This window comes from Amblyomma maculatum, chromosome 10 (genome assembly GCF_055883805.1).
Source record: "Amblyomma maculatum isolate TAMU_Amacu chromosome 10, ASM5588380v1, whole genome shotgun sequence".
NCBI lineage: Eukaryota > Metazoa > Arthropoda > Arachnida > Ixodida > Ixodidae > Amblyomma > Amblyomma maculatum.
In genome coordinates this window covers 133,593,935-133,608,467 of record NC_139353.1, presented here as the reverse complement: position 1 = coordinate 133,608,467, position 14,533 = coordinate 133,593,935, and the positions used below count along the sequence as shown (strand labels likewise).

The 14,533-nt window shown below is 43.7% G+C and overlaps 2 long non-coding RNA genes across 2 annotated transcripts; one reads left to right on the top strand and one right to left on the bottom strand.

The window, feature by feature from the left end:
* Nucleotides 1-1,615: 1,615 nt before the first annotated feature.
* LOC146177495 (uncharacterized) lies at nucleotides 1,616-12,047 on the top strand. Its single transcript, XR_014701041.1, has 2 exons — nucleotides 1,616-1,851; nucleotides 11,686-12,047. It is a non-coding gene; the product is annotated as an uncharacterized LOC146177495 (long non-coding RNA).
* On the bottom strand, nucleotides 5,080-14,155 carry LOC146177494 (uncharacterized). The gene is made up of 3 exons (XR_014701040.1): nucleotides 14,019-14,155; nucleotides 13,179-13,286; nucleotides 5,080-5,294 (listed from the first exon to the last, which is right to left on the bottom strand). It is a non-coding gene; the product is annotated as an uncharacterized LOC146177494 (long non-coding RNA).
* Nucleotides 14,156-14,533: the final 378 nt, after the last annotated feature.

Genomic DNA, 14,533 nt, shown 5'->3' with positions numbered 1-14,533 from the left:
CAAAAGCCTTCAGGGCTAGGCTTTTTTTGTGCTTCTAAGTGTTACAATTTTTTAGAAAAATTTTCCATTGGCAGAACAGCCAAGGTGAGTATTAAATTTGGGTAAAATGAATTCTGCTTTAACCATACACTCTAAAATTGCCCAGTACTCTTGCTGAATTTTGGGGGTGCTATTAAAATCACTTGTTTTGACATTTCAAAAGCCTTTTTCTGTTTCTTCTTTGGCTGCATATACTGCAGCTAAGTCTCTTGATTTTAAGCGAGTATCTCAATTTTAAAGCACTTTTGATGACTCAGTACTCGCGCCTTTTCCTTTCTTAGAAATGTTTGCCTCAAATTCAATTAGTTTTTTATTTCATACAAAGAGGATGCAGCCACAGTTAAGCAATTACTGTAAGTGTCTTGATGAGCTGGCCCATCAGGTGATGAGGAATGCTTTGTATATACTGATTCACTAAATGAGAAGCATGGGCATGTTCAACTCAAATAAAATTAGCTGCCTTTTCTTAATCTTCAAGAAGCATTTGATACAGTGACCCTTAAGATTTTAACTACCAAACTGAACTACTTAATTGTCTTCTGCTGTCCATTTATTGCTATTCTTATGAATTTTTGCATCAGATTAAACAACTAAATCAAACCTGGTGATAATGTATCAGTAAAGGGGGTTGTAAAGGGTGGGGTTTATTCCATCTCCCATACTTTTTTCCTTAATTTAATAACACAAGCCCCAAAATTTAAACTTCCACGAGTTTGTCCTAGAATGAACAAATTATGTCACTAAGTGTCCTGACAATGCAGTTTCAGTGAATAAGAATCTGTTGGCACCATGCAGGGGGTCATGCCGACGCCCATGTCAGTATCTATATCAGTGTAAACTTTCCCAAAACATAATTCTGTTGGCGTATTTAGCGCAAGAAATTTTTATGCGCGGGCTAAATTGAAACCACTGTGATGATCGAGCGCGTACCTGGCCATAACCTCCTCTATTTTTTCGAAAAAATAGAGCAGGCTATGACCTGGCTCTCTTATGAGCCCGTTTCATATGTGCGGGTATACCTTGCTTTCGAAGCTTGCCGTCCCTCCTGTGCGCTACGAAGGAGCAAGTGACAACTTCGGAGCAGTACGCTGCCATCTACGCTACCTGCTCGGGTAGTTTCGGCCGTACACAGGCGAAACCGAAACTATATAGCGGGTGAGCGCAAATCGCCACGCTAGTCATGCATGCTGAATACGCGCCACGCACCGCCGCGGGTGTCACTCCTTTCATAATGTTCGGGAGCGCCCGGGAGGAATGGCTAGCGAAGCGATCGTACAACGTACACCCGTAATATATATGCCGCGCGCACTAAATTATCCTCGACCGAGAGGTTTCGTTTTCTGCCATGCGCGGCCTAAATTCATGTGCTAAAAGCGGGGACGATAATGGTGTTTCCAAAATTTAAACAACTGATATAGATATTATAATTGCGACCTCAGCAAACCTATAGCTGTTAGTGAATGAGGCGCTAGTGCGCATGACTAGTTAAAAAGTATTATCAGTTATATACCAGCACCTGCTTAATTAATTGTTATCGCACCGCATACACGGGCACAATTAAAAGCCTCCAGCCGAACCAACCCGTGAAACTGCATGTTAATTCTGCAATGCCCGCAGTCCCGGCATAGTTTCTTTTTTCACGACTCGCACCCGCAGCAGCGGAGGCTGCAACGAATTGCATGCCGCCCGTAAGCGTGTACGTGGCGTCGATCGGCATTGCAGTGCACCGTTGTGATCATTTAAGAGCCAACAGATCCCGTACGTCTTTGTTGGCCAGCGTGTATAAACGAACTGTCTGGCGACTCGAGCAGGGTAAGCCATGCTAATTCGACCAGGAGGCGACTTCGTGCCAGGAATTGCATGGTTGCGATTTTATAGGTAGTCGAGATTGAATTGCGATGGCCCAGTGGAAGCTAGATGGAACGGGACTGCATGGCCATGTCACAAAAATGTAGCTGCCGCGGGCAAAACCAAGCACCCAACAACGCAACAGTGTCTTCTGCAGTCTCCCCCCCCTCCCTCCCCCGCTGTGCTGGTGCAGTTGGCGTACTCGACTTCTGTGTTCAAGGGTGTGGGATTCAATCCTGACTGGGGTGACTGCTTTTCGATGGGAGCGAATACTAACAAGGCGCCCGCGTGTACTGCGCGGTACGGTAAAAACCCAGCTAGATGGTCGAAATTCTCGGAGCCTTCCACTATATGGCGTATCTCATAGCCTGATCGAGTTGCTTCGGGACCTCATAAACCAAACCAAACCATCTTTTGCAGTGCAGTTTAATTCGTCCCCCACGTACCCACGTACCCACCTCGCATACAGCATATGTAACATGACTCATTCGAACATTTGACCTCGAGAGCTATTATTCGAACTGAAGTGGAAGGGCGAATTTTCATGTGGCACTTGATCTCAGTGCGTGGTTATGCATATGTTTGTTGCGAACATAAAATATGGAAAAAGAAGTAAATTTTTTTACTATATATTTTGCGCGGCCGGATTTACAAGCAATGGTATATCCAGCAGCCAAACGACCGTTTATATCGAACAATTTGTTCAAATTATTCCATGTTGGTCTCTAACAAATCCAGTGCATAAGATATGCATCAGAGTGAATGGCCGAACTTTCATCCTCTGATGTGCTCTTTATTCGCTTCGCCGGTTACGCGACTGCCATAGGGCTGTGCTGTAAACTAAACTCGATAAAATATTTTATTTATGTGCTCAATTAGTAGAGATGGCTTACCTGCTTATAGTGCAATAATCAGCGAAAATTGATGGCCATTAGCAACCAAACTGGAAAGGGGGTTGAATCCGTGCCGCGGAGGGCGTGGCGTTGCTAGGAGAATCGACGGCGAGGATGCGCCGGCCGACAGCTGCCAGTCGATGACCAGACGCATAGCATGCTTGGTTTGTAAAGGTGACCACTGCACAAGTGCTGCCGATACTTTACGTCGCAGTCGGCAAGAAAGAAGTGAAAGCGATTAAGTTGACTTACGTTGCACTCTCTCCAGGCGTTTTAATTGAGCAGTAGCCTGTCCATGTTTGGTGTCAGTGCTGCGTTTTCACTTTTAGTATCAACCAAGCAGCTCGATTAGACCACTATTAATTGTGCTTGAGGGAGTATATATGACAAACACTAAGTGACAACTAGATATATCAAATTTTCTTTATTAAAAATAGTAGTTGGCAGGGCCCTTACCTGCAGGTATACTTAAAGCCTGATAGCATCTGGTTTAAGCACCCTTCCATATATATTTCATGGAAATCAGGTTAAGCCCAGCTGAGTCCACTTAGAAAGGTACCCTCTCGCAAAACATGGCTTGCCAGTCGTCCTTGCATGATGGAAACTGGCAGCTTGAAATATGAAATCTATGTGTGCCAGGAGGAATTCTATGTAATATTAAGCATTGCAATACTTTGCTTGAAAGCATATGCTTTTTTTTTGCTCATTAGTTTCATTCACAGTGCACATATCCACTCAGAGACATTTACTCTATTTTCCTTTTCCAAAAGCTTGCTTCGTCCCTGACAGAGTACTGCCAAATTTTTCAGTTTTAAGCTAAGAAAATTTCTCACTGCAAAATTGGAAAGTGTGCCAAGTAATTAAGTAAGGCAACAATGCTATGCTTCAGAATACTCAGGCTACTGGAGGCATTAAGCTGAAAGTTTCATCATTAAAATCTTGTCAAACATGAGGATAGTCCGAAACTGAATAGATAAACTACTGATGTTAATACTGCATTTATGGTTCCAAAAATGGCTGGGATCACACGTGTATGCTGATGGTACAGTGTAGCAACTTTTGCTGCTATACGTACCTTAATTACTATTTCTCAATTTTTTGGAACGCTGTCATCTTGACAATGCTATTTTTTTAACTGCCAATTTTACTTACAATTACTGTGCCTAAAGGTTAAAGGTGTGGGAAAGGTTATACCAGAAACTGAAATACACATAAATTGAGCAAATGCAACAAATATTTTGGGGGCACTTCAGCACCGCTGTTAAGGAAAACATGCCACAGCATTTATGACTCCTGTATCCTCATCCCTGTACATTTAGTTGGCTACTTGTTGACTCACCAATCTTAGTTTGCACTTTTATCACACATACCAATTTGTAAAATTACTAATTACCACATTATGTAAATGAACTCCCAACTCGCACATCTGATTTGGGATTCTGAAAGGCAATGAGTTTTTCTCATGTCAAAGGAGCTGCTTCGGTAGGCAGCTGGACCATACCATGGTCCTCACATCACACAGACCAATCCATCCGGTCATACTATCTGCCACTCATCCTTGTCGCTCAAATTGCCTTTTTTGGTAAATATGGCCTTTTAAGCAGTCACATTAAATTAGCCGAGGGCTTCAACTATTGTTACATGTAAAGAATTACTGCACACGCTTTTTTTTATGCCCTTTTAGTATGCTGCCTCACCATCCCAGTAGCATAGAGGCACAGCAATAGTGTATTAAGCGGGTATCCAAGGTTAGATCTAATCCCATTGCTACAAGCATGTCACCTCGCTATTGAACACAATTCACTTTGAAGGGCCAAGAGTTCAATATTTTAGTAAAGTGATTAGCACTGCCAAATGTTTAAGCATTACATGAGGTGACAGTATGGGTGTCAGTAAGCATTGCAATTAAGAAAGTTGCTGCTCATCTGCAAAATACTGAGTTAAACCAATCTTGTGCAATTCAACAAACACCACCCACTTTGCCATTTTATCATCAGTCCCTGTCTGCAGTTCGAAACATCTTCATTGGGCTTACCTCTAAAAATTGTCTACGAAACATATCTGTAAACTTTTCTTACTTCACTGGTTTTGCGGATTATTTCCAGTCTCAAAAGAAATAACAAATACATGTGGTTCTACGACACATAAAGTAAATACTTACCTTTCTAGGTAGGTTACAAAAGGGAAGTAATGCAGAAGGTAGGCAGTCTAAACATAAATGAGTGTGTCAACATGGTGTTTTGGCACTGGAGTGTTTATTACTCCAATCATGTGCGTTAATAATGAATGAAAAGGCACATAAGTAGGAATACTTTATTTTGACACAGAAGCTATGGGAAGCTATGGCCAACGTGTGTGTGTTGCCATTACGCTCGTAAGTGAAGTGCAGACTTGTGAGTACACTGTTGAGCCAGTAGCACAGGGAGCAGTCAACTTGGGCCAGGGAATGCCATGCTTTGAAAGGTGGGCAGCTGTTGTGATCTCTCGACTAGTATCAGTCACGTGCAGGATCGGCTGTCACGGGGCGAAAAAACAAAAGAATGCAAGCTCAGAACAATAACAAAACACCCAGAGCAACTCAGAGACGTACCAAATTGAAATAAAAAGATAACAGGACTGCAGACTATGCAGCAGCTCATATATTCCAATAGTGGATTTGCATATGGTCACTACACCCTCAAAAAGGAAAGGAGCACAAATGCTGAATTCATGACTCGTCAAAGGAACCAGACAAAAAGAAAAGTGTGCACCCTGTAGCATAGCTCAAGAATGAGAAAAGTCAAAACAACAAAAAGGTTACCCCAAGTAAGGCCAGTACTAGTGCTCTCTGCATGCGTGTGACAATGTATCACTGCAGTGTACATGCACAGCAGAAATGGACACCATAGGTGGTAAAGAACTGATATGAAGTTATCAACACTGGCCGCAGACATTAGAACAGACAGCTGATTGTGCTTTGGTAGGTTGCGAACATATAAATAAACGTTGAGACATCTTGAAAACCATGTGTGCACATTTTCATTTGCTGCTGCATCCAAGAAGTTTCGCTTGCACTGTTCATTAGACGACATGTGTTGCCCTCGGATTGTAGCGTTTGTCGACTACACAGCATGATTCCAGAATTGCGACTGACTCAGCTGTGAACATTTCATTTTTCTAAACTTGCGAAGTCCTTCCTATGGGCTGTGAAAAAGAATGAGGAACTGTTCCCCCGAAATGTAGTCGCTGGCCCTCTATAACGCACATGATGGTAGCCATAAGTCATTTTGTGCCAAACAGTAATTTCCATACAAGTAACAAAAAGTTCTCAAACTATGTGACAGGACCATAGCTATTTACTTTGAGGGTGGCCACAGCAAACAGGCAAAAACTACAAGATGGCCAAATCCCTCACCGAACTACAGCACCACAACAGTTGCTACAATGCTAGCATCATAAAACCTCTGGCTGTCTTTGATATATGGTCCTCATCACAAATACACCAGTTCATGTTGTTAAGGAGGCTGTCCATGAGCATCATACTTCTCAAAGCAGCTAAAAAATGTTGCAAACAGAGACCAACACTTGACTTTAAGTGCAGTAGCAGCACTACTAACATTCAGTGTGTTAATGGAGTATAGACACCCTGAAACAGAGAAGACAAAAATTCAATTATAAATTATTTAGCGGTTGAAGATAAAAACCAGGTGATGATCTGTACAGAGTAATGTTTTGCATGTCATTAACAAGCAAAATGCGATCAAAATTAGGTGCATATGCTCCTGTAAGATGAAGTGCTGCACTGGCCTAGCCCAAGCAGTGCGAGTACCTCCAGTCGAAACGCTTTCAAGTGCCATCATCCATGAGATGGTTGCCCAATAGCAATCGGAATTTTCATAATGCAGCGTTCCTTATCTTCGGCCAGCATTTTTCACTCTTCCCCATGGATGAAACCCTTCCCAAAACTCCAAATTGAAGACATCAATTGAGTCATGCAGAATTGTCAATAATGACCTGAACCACAAACCAACTTGGAGAGGTGGAAGCAGGCTCGAGCACTTTGAAGCTATAAAACGGGAGTTTTGAAGCATTCAAATTGTTTTGGAGCACGTTTCTAAAGTCAAAAGATTTTATTAGCTGAATTTTTTATACCTGGCATACCAAAATAACCTATTTGATTCCTTTTTATTCAAAGATCAATGCATTGGTGAAAATACAAGACTAACAGGCAAAACATGTACAGATGTTTAAAATAACACAAATGACCTCAGAAACAATTTGGAACAAACTAGTAGAAAATGCAATGCTTGTTTCTATACTTGATGCCCGAACGATAAGTTTGACTAAAAACATGACTCTTTTAGCTTGAGAAATGTGGACTATACCACTATGATGTGCTCAAGCACCACTAGACTAGTTCGGAGTTCACATCAGTAAGCAGCACATTTCCACTCCCTATCTTGTGCATATAATTTTTTTCATCCCATGCCTGTTCTGATAAAATCTCCAAAGCACTGGTCAGTAATCCCTTCAGTAAGGATAGACTGCCCTCAAGGATAGCCCTTTCCTCCTTCAGATGCCCTACTCCATGGCTTTCTGTCAGTGGCTTCTCATGTTTTCGCTTGAGTGGCACCGGAGCTTCCTTAATTTTAACATGTTAATGATAGGCCCTCCATGCCTGCCCAACACTTGTAACATTTCTAATGATTGACACCTTCACGGTGTCACACCCATAATACTGTATGTTTTTGTCTGACGTATGTTCGACAAGCTTATTATTAACAAAGAGGTTCAATGAAATAGATCTACGACTGCCAGAAACGAAGCTCATGCTGGTCTGGCTTATGAGATTTAATGTCCCAAAGCAACACAGGCTATGAGAGGCTCATGCTCTTCTATTTAGCAGAAAAGGAAAAATATATAAAGGCCCTGTTACGACACAGGTATGCAAACGAACAGAATGAAATTGAGGAAAGCATATAATTAACTAATAAAAACAAAATCTGCATTGGTGATGAACGGTAATTAGCAGTGTATCTACTCTCAAATGAGAAAAAACTCATTGCAAACTAGGAAACAAACAAAACAAGAAACATGCCACTGTTGAGGTCCGAGACCTCCACATTATGCATCCCATGCTTTACAAACTAGCTACAATAATGGCTGTGCAATCTTTTACTTTCAAGTTATTTATGTTGCATGTATCCCAACATAGACAGCGTTCACCAGTGCTAAACTAAACCACAGCAGCAGACGTGGGAATGCCCTGTAAATACAGCAACAAGATTAACGACTGGGCGAGTTGGTAATCATTCATTTTAAACCAGCCAAAAGACAAGAAACAGCAGCCAGACTCATCTCGTTCGCTTCTATTCTCTGTCTTATCCTTTGGCTGGTTTAAAATGAAATACAGCAAGTGCCAAGTAGAACATGATGTGGAGCATGGTGTCTGAAGAGTTGTGCATGAACGAGCCGCGCCGGCGCGGCACGCCACTGCTCGTAGTGTGCCCAACCTCCGACAGGCAGTGAGACTCACGGATTCGGGCAGTATGGCCAGTGTGACTCTTTCGTCTTCCCATGATAACTCTACACTGTTAGAAATTCGCTGAAAAAGAATGTATTAGTTTAGGCCGTTTACAGTCTCTAAACACACCACGAAATATGTCAGCTGTATTGCATTCCGCTTCTGCTTATTTTCCAATTTTTGACCAAATTTGATAAAACCTGGCATTCTGATTCGGTTTCTTGTACTGATTTCAAACATGCAACCATTTTTCCAACTGGCCAATTAGTTCAAGAAATAATGAAATTAATTGTTCATAATTTGCAGAAACAATGAAAAAATAACAGCACTACAAAAAAATTCACATGGACACTTTGCTAGGTACTAGAAAGCGTAATGAATACAATGTTAGGAGCATTTGTTTTTTTAACAAATATTAGCGATGTTATAGCAGTTCAAAGTTTTCAATTTTGCTCTAAATCAGACAGGAAGGCATTCACATTTGGAGCAGTGAATTCTGAACTGCTATAACATCGCTAATATTTGTTATACAAAAGTGCGCGTAACATTGTATTCGTTATGCTTTCTAGTACCTAGCAAAGTGTTCATGTGAATTTTTTGTAGTGTGGTTATTTTTTCATTGTTCCCGCAAATTATGAACAATTTCATTTTATCTTTTGAACTAATTGGCCAATTGGAAACAATTATATATTTGAAATCAGTGCAAGAAACTATATCAAAATACCAGGTTTTATCAAATTTGTTGAAAAACGCAGGAAAAATAGCTTCAAGAGCCATGTCGCCTGTTAAGGATGGCGACAACGAGACGAGCGCGAGAGCTGCCGCTTTCAACTATTGTGACAAGAATTCCCCACCGGAAAGGAACGCGGGGTGTTTGGCCAGACGGCGACAGCAGCCCAAGTCGGGCCATCGGGAAACAAAAAAGGTTCAAGTGAATCCCGGCGTCTTCCCGCCTCGGTCAGTACCCTCAAGCCGGCCACGCGGTCACCCCCTTAGTCTGGCCGACAGCGCGTAACGGCCCTTGCAACGCAGACGGTGTGGCCCAGACCAAAAGGCGCCGAGCTCCTCGCTAGTAATCTACACTGCGCTTTTTCAATTCGTCTTGCCGACGGCGCGCAGTGGCGCGTTCGACATGGTTCGACGCAGGAGCGCCCCCGACAATGGGACGCAGACAGACGCCGATCGACGCAGGTGTGTGCCAGACTGTGAGACGCCGGCAGTCAGTGAGCTCGTGTGCTACCTTTTACACTGCCACAGCGGCTTCCTCCTTCCCCACCAAGTCTAAACTTTCGAGGGGGGCCTCCGGAAAAAAAAAAAAAAGAAAAAAAAAAAGAAAAAAAAAAAAGAAAAAGTAATTGGACTTCTTGTGAGGAGGCTTTAATATTTAGACACCGCGTGCAGCAAGATATAACTGATTAAAATCTCGAGGAAATGCAAAGTAGCCAATTGCATGCGTATGTAGTCTTCACGCCATGCCAAAACGGCCGTTCGTCAAGCGTAGGTATCACCTCCGTCAAAGAAAGAGAAAGCCAATATTCTTCTCGAATTAATGTATCTGTGAACTGGAGGCGACGGTGGTAGAAGAAAGACAAGAAGCTCAGGCAGCGTGTCCGCCCTGTGGTGTGCAAGAGGTGCTGTTATATCATAGCTATATTTATCGCACCGCCGCCAGGGCCAGCATGTGTTCTGGCTGCAATGCTCTTCGCTGATTCTGCATGTAGAAGGTCCCCCCCCGCCTCCAATTTCCCCTTTCGAGAAAGATGGCGCCATTGCGGCAGCAAGACTGTATCTGTGGCTGAGGCGTCCCGAGTGTTGAACAACAACCTTGGAAAAGGCCACACCTCATAAAGCGTTCAGACGTTGGCCCTTCCCAGTGGTTTGTATGAGGTTTCCAGTTCCTAGTCTCCAGTGGTATACAAAACTGATCATATGCGGAAGCACCTTATCGCAGACCAGACTGTCTGTGCTCGCTGATAGCTGAAACAGCCTCATCCAGCGCTATTCTAATTTATTAGGCGAACGCCACGCAGCACCACACTAGAGTAACCCGCACATGGCATTTTACGCTTTAAAACATGCAAGAGCGGTGTCTGACTGCTGCTCTTCAGTCACAGAGGGGGAGTAATTTCATATATTAGTTTGAATCGTCCAATGTGGCCGGCGCATGTCTAATTGTTTACGACATTAATCGACTCATTTAAACATTGTTCATTCAAGATTTATCTTATTTCAACGTCAAGGAGATTTCTAAACTCTATCAAGCCTTTGCGGCTATTTCTGTTGTGAGACGTTCCAATCATCCAATCAACAGCTCAAAATGAAAACCATACCTATGTTTGGTTTTGAATTTTCTCACAACAAACAAAAAAAAAAAAAAAAAAAAAAAAAAAAAAAAAAAAAAAAAAAAAGAGGGGGGGGGGGGGGGGTCCCAAACCGGCTCAAGGTATGAGGACGCCGTAGCACAGGCGTGCGGATCACTTCGGCCACATGGGGTTCTTCAATGAAACTGTCATCTATAAGCATATGCCTGCCATGCTTTCAGCTCCGACCGAAATGCTGTCTCCCAATTAGGATCAAACTAGGGTATCCCAGCTCAGTACTCGAGAGCGTTAATGACTAAGCCACCGCGGTGTCGTAATAAGTAAATAAATAAGCTATGAAGACTAAACCTTTTTCTCGGAGCGTACCATGGTTATTTTATCCGTTTCGTTGCTGCGACGCCGCAGATGTGTATTTTACTCTGACAAAGTGACTATAAATCGGACACGGCTCTCTGTGTACAAGCCCGAATCTGGATTGGGCCCGCACGTTTAAGCCCACCCCGGGTCCAGCAAAAATGTTCATGAGTCGGCCCAGACGGCCCGTGGGCTGAGCCGCACCCGGCTTTTGAGCCGGCCCATGCCCAAGCAGTGTCGTGTGAAGCACGTGCTACCTTCACCTGACACTTCTACAGAAGGTCTGACGATCTTCTATTTTTTCGGTTCCTGGGGCTGCCTTTCAGTGGGTCGCTTTCTACTTTTCGAAGTCTGAAAGGTAGGCAAGGCCGGCAGAGAATATCGTGGGGACTGCTTCCTTTGCTAGCAACGCTTTGCAGCACATGCCCATTTAACTCTGTCATCCATGTTTTGGACACAAACCTGGGCTCCAAATGCTCCTCACAAACAGTAACTGTATAGCTCGGTCCTATCTTGGTATGCCGGCCGCAATAGCTGAAGCTGTTCGACATCTTTTCGCACCGAAAAAAGCTGACATTTTTCACTGCAGAATATGTAGCCTGTATCGCAGTGGAGAACAATGCACTTTTTTCCATATTACATTACAACTTAGAATATACCATGATCGAAGAAAGGCGTGGAGCGGGGGCGTCAGCGAAAATTGAGAACTGACTGTCATTCCTTGCAGCAACCAGCGAACCCGCGGCCACCAACAGTCAACGCAGCCTCTCTGCAGCCTACAGAAGTCAGCGCATCGGTATTGCCACTTACTGTTCGGTGCAGAGCAGCCCGCTCACGCACTTCTATTCTAACACCATGATGCGGAGGTTGTGGGTCCGGGCCGACCAGTGGCATATGGTAGTTTTTTGCTTGACAATTACCTCAGACAAACTCATTATGAAATATCTATTGATAGCCATGCCATTATGGGCATAGAGCAGCGGTCTCAAACTCATATTGCTACGTGGGCCGCATTGACAAAGCCTTTTCTCTCATGACCCAGGAGCCAGAAAATAACAAAACAACAGGAAACAAAGTACAATAAATAACGATAAAATGAACAAAAATAAGCAAAACTTCTTTTTTCCAGACCAAGCCCTTCCATTATTGCAAAAGAAAAGCAACGTGTGCTCCTTTCCGCTTGAATGCCGGACAAAAGCAGCTTCAGGATCGCTCGGAGAGAGGTACTGAAATGACATACCTGTTAATAAATACCACACTTATAATCCTCAGCAAGAAAAAGAAAAGCACACTTGGAAATAAAAGAAAAGGCAGGATGTCCGGCTCCTTGCTTTTGAAGGCATAGTGATGTCAAATGAAAGTTCATGCAGATTAAGTGGTCAACACCTTATCAAAAATGAATGCATACTAACTGGGTACTAAGTCTGAGCTTATTTTAGTTCGAAATTAGGGCTGGTGGTAATGCTTTCAAAACGCCGGCTGAAAATTGAGCTGGGCAGACTGCATCATGCAGCTTCGCTGGCCGTGCTCCAAGACCCCTGGCATAAAAGGATCATCTCTGATGAGCGGAAAGAGACTGCCCGGCGCTGCTGTGCCAGAAGATGCAGGAGATGACAAAGCAAGTGAGTGCGAGGGCGTGCTCACAATTCTTGCTGCTACAGTGAGCCTTATTTGCTAGGCTGCTTTGATTAATGTGAAGCAACCCTGCCACAATCGGCTAGTAGGCATATCGGTGCCCAGAGAAACTGTCACTGTTTTTAGCTGCTCAACGGCCCTGATAGTAACCGAATAAATAAATAAAGTTCTTGCAGTAACTTTGTTACACGCACAAAAAAGCGACACAACCAATCTGTGCAGGAATACCATTCGTTAAAGAAGGCAGCTTTGCTAGTTTCTCACAGCGAATTGAGAAGACAATATAGCGTGGTTTGATCTTCCATCTCGTGCAAACATTTCTTTGTTTTTGGAGCTAGTCTGGTTTTCTTAGTCTGAATCAACTGTTACATTGCACACTGTTTGCGATGCATTAATTGCAGCTGAGGAAGAAAGGCTGCAAACTACAAGCTGGACACTGCAGCTGCAGGAAGCTGCAGGGATGCTTGCTTGTTCGATTCATTCATGCACTCTATGCAAACTGGTGACCTGCCCCGTGTAAAAGTTAAAACAAATGACCAGTCCCGGTGGCACAGCAATTGTTTTGAAATTAAGTACAGGGCTCACCTTGTGGCGTTGGAGCATAGGCTGCCTCCGCCTTTCATAGTCCCCTTTGTTCAGCCTCAGCAACCAGCAAGCCCATGATAGACTCCAAAACACATATCAGGAAGGTCCCTGCGTACCAAATATTAGACGTCAGCATATAAGCGATGTTTACACACACAAAAGAAATTAAGACAAGTACGTGTTGATGTAAACACAAGGCGAAATCGCTTACCTCACCGTAATTAGAAAGGGGCCTTGCATACATTTGACAGTGCGCAGTCATAAAATGAGGTATGAAATCATTATTCTACACCGCGTCATAGCAATGAGGGTCACACAAAGGGTCACGTCGCACAAATGGTTAGTACGTCGTGGTGCACCGAAACAAAAGCTTCCCACACAGGCCTGTGTGATCCTCGCCTTTCCTGCTTCTACGCGTTGTTTTGTCATGTCCTAGTATCTCCTTAAGTCCCTCCATCAGCTCAAAGACGTTACAATCATTAACTATTCATCCAGACCGCTGAGGAAAGCCTACCCAAGTTTCCCGCCGTTTTCAGGCGCACGCAAGACTGGTAGTCAGGCGTGTTTTACATGACTGAGACTTTCGTGCGGTTGGCCTAATAAACGGTATTTGACCGTATGTTCCTTGGTGTCGAACTACGTTGAGCTTTCGATTGAAACTTTCTACAATAAACCTTTGGGCCGTTCGGGCCCACTGCCGGCCAAGCAGGCTCAATGGTCGTCAACAGAACATTCGGGCGCAGGGAAGTTGAAAACTAAATGTAGAGTTCCAGACAACAGGCAATGACTCAATACATGCATACTGAAATATCTAAAAAATAGAAAAAATTGCTTACGTACCGTACAACACGAGAGCGCACGTCTGGCACGGCGACGCAGCTCCCACGGCTCCGACGACGACCAGCCATTCTGCTACTACCACCTACCCACAAAACAATAGCCGGACGTGACGTTTTTTTTAAACCGGATAAGACGTCATGGGTTGCAGCAAGCATTTTGCTCCTGCAACCCGGTTGCAGGAAGCATTTCGTTGCTGCAACCGGGTCGCAGCAGACGGCGCCTTAGAGAAAAGTATTCAGGGCCGGCGTTGCTGCGACCCGGTTGGAATAAGCTAGAAGCTTGGTGCAACCGGGTGAAAATAAGCAAATCGTTATTGCAACCCATGGATTGGCTTGGCTTTGTTTAGTACTTTCGGATTGGTGTTTTTGCAGGAAAGCCCAAGGCAGATCACATGTCGTGTGTTTGTAAACGACGTTTGGAATGTGTGGTCGTGTGAATCGCGATTTTTGCGCCGTGCACATTTCGTGCCTCAGTGCTCATCTTGCAGTTTCTTCATGGATTACGTTAGTAACGAC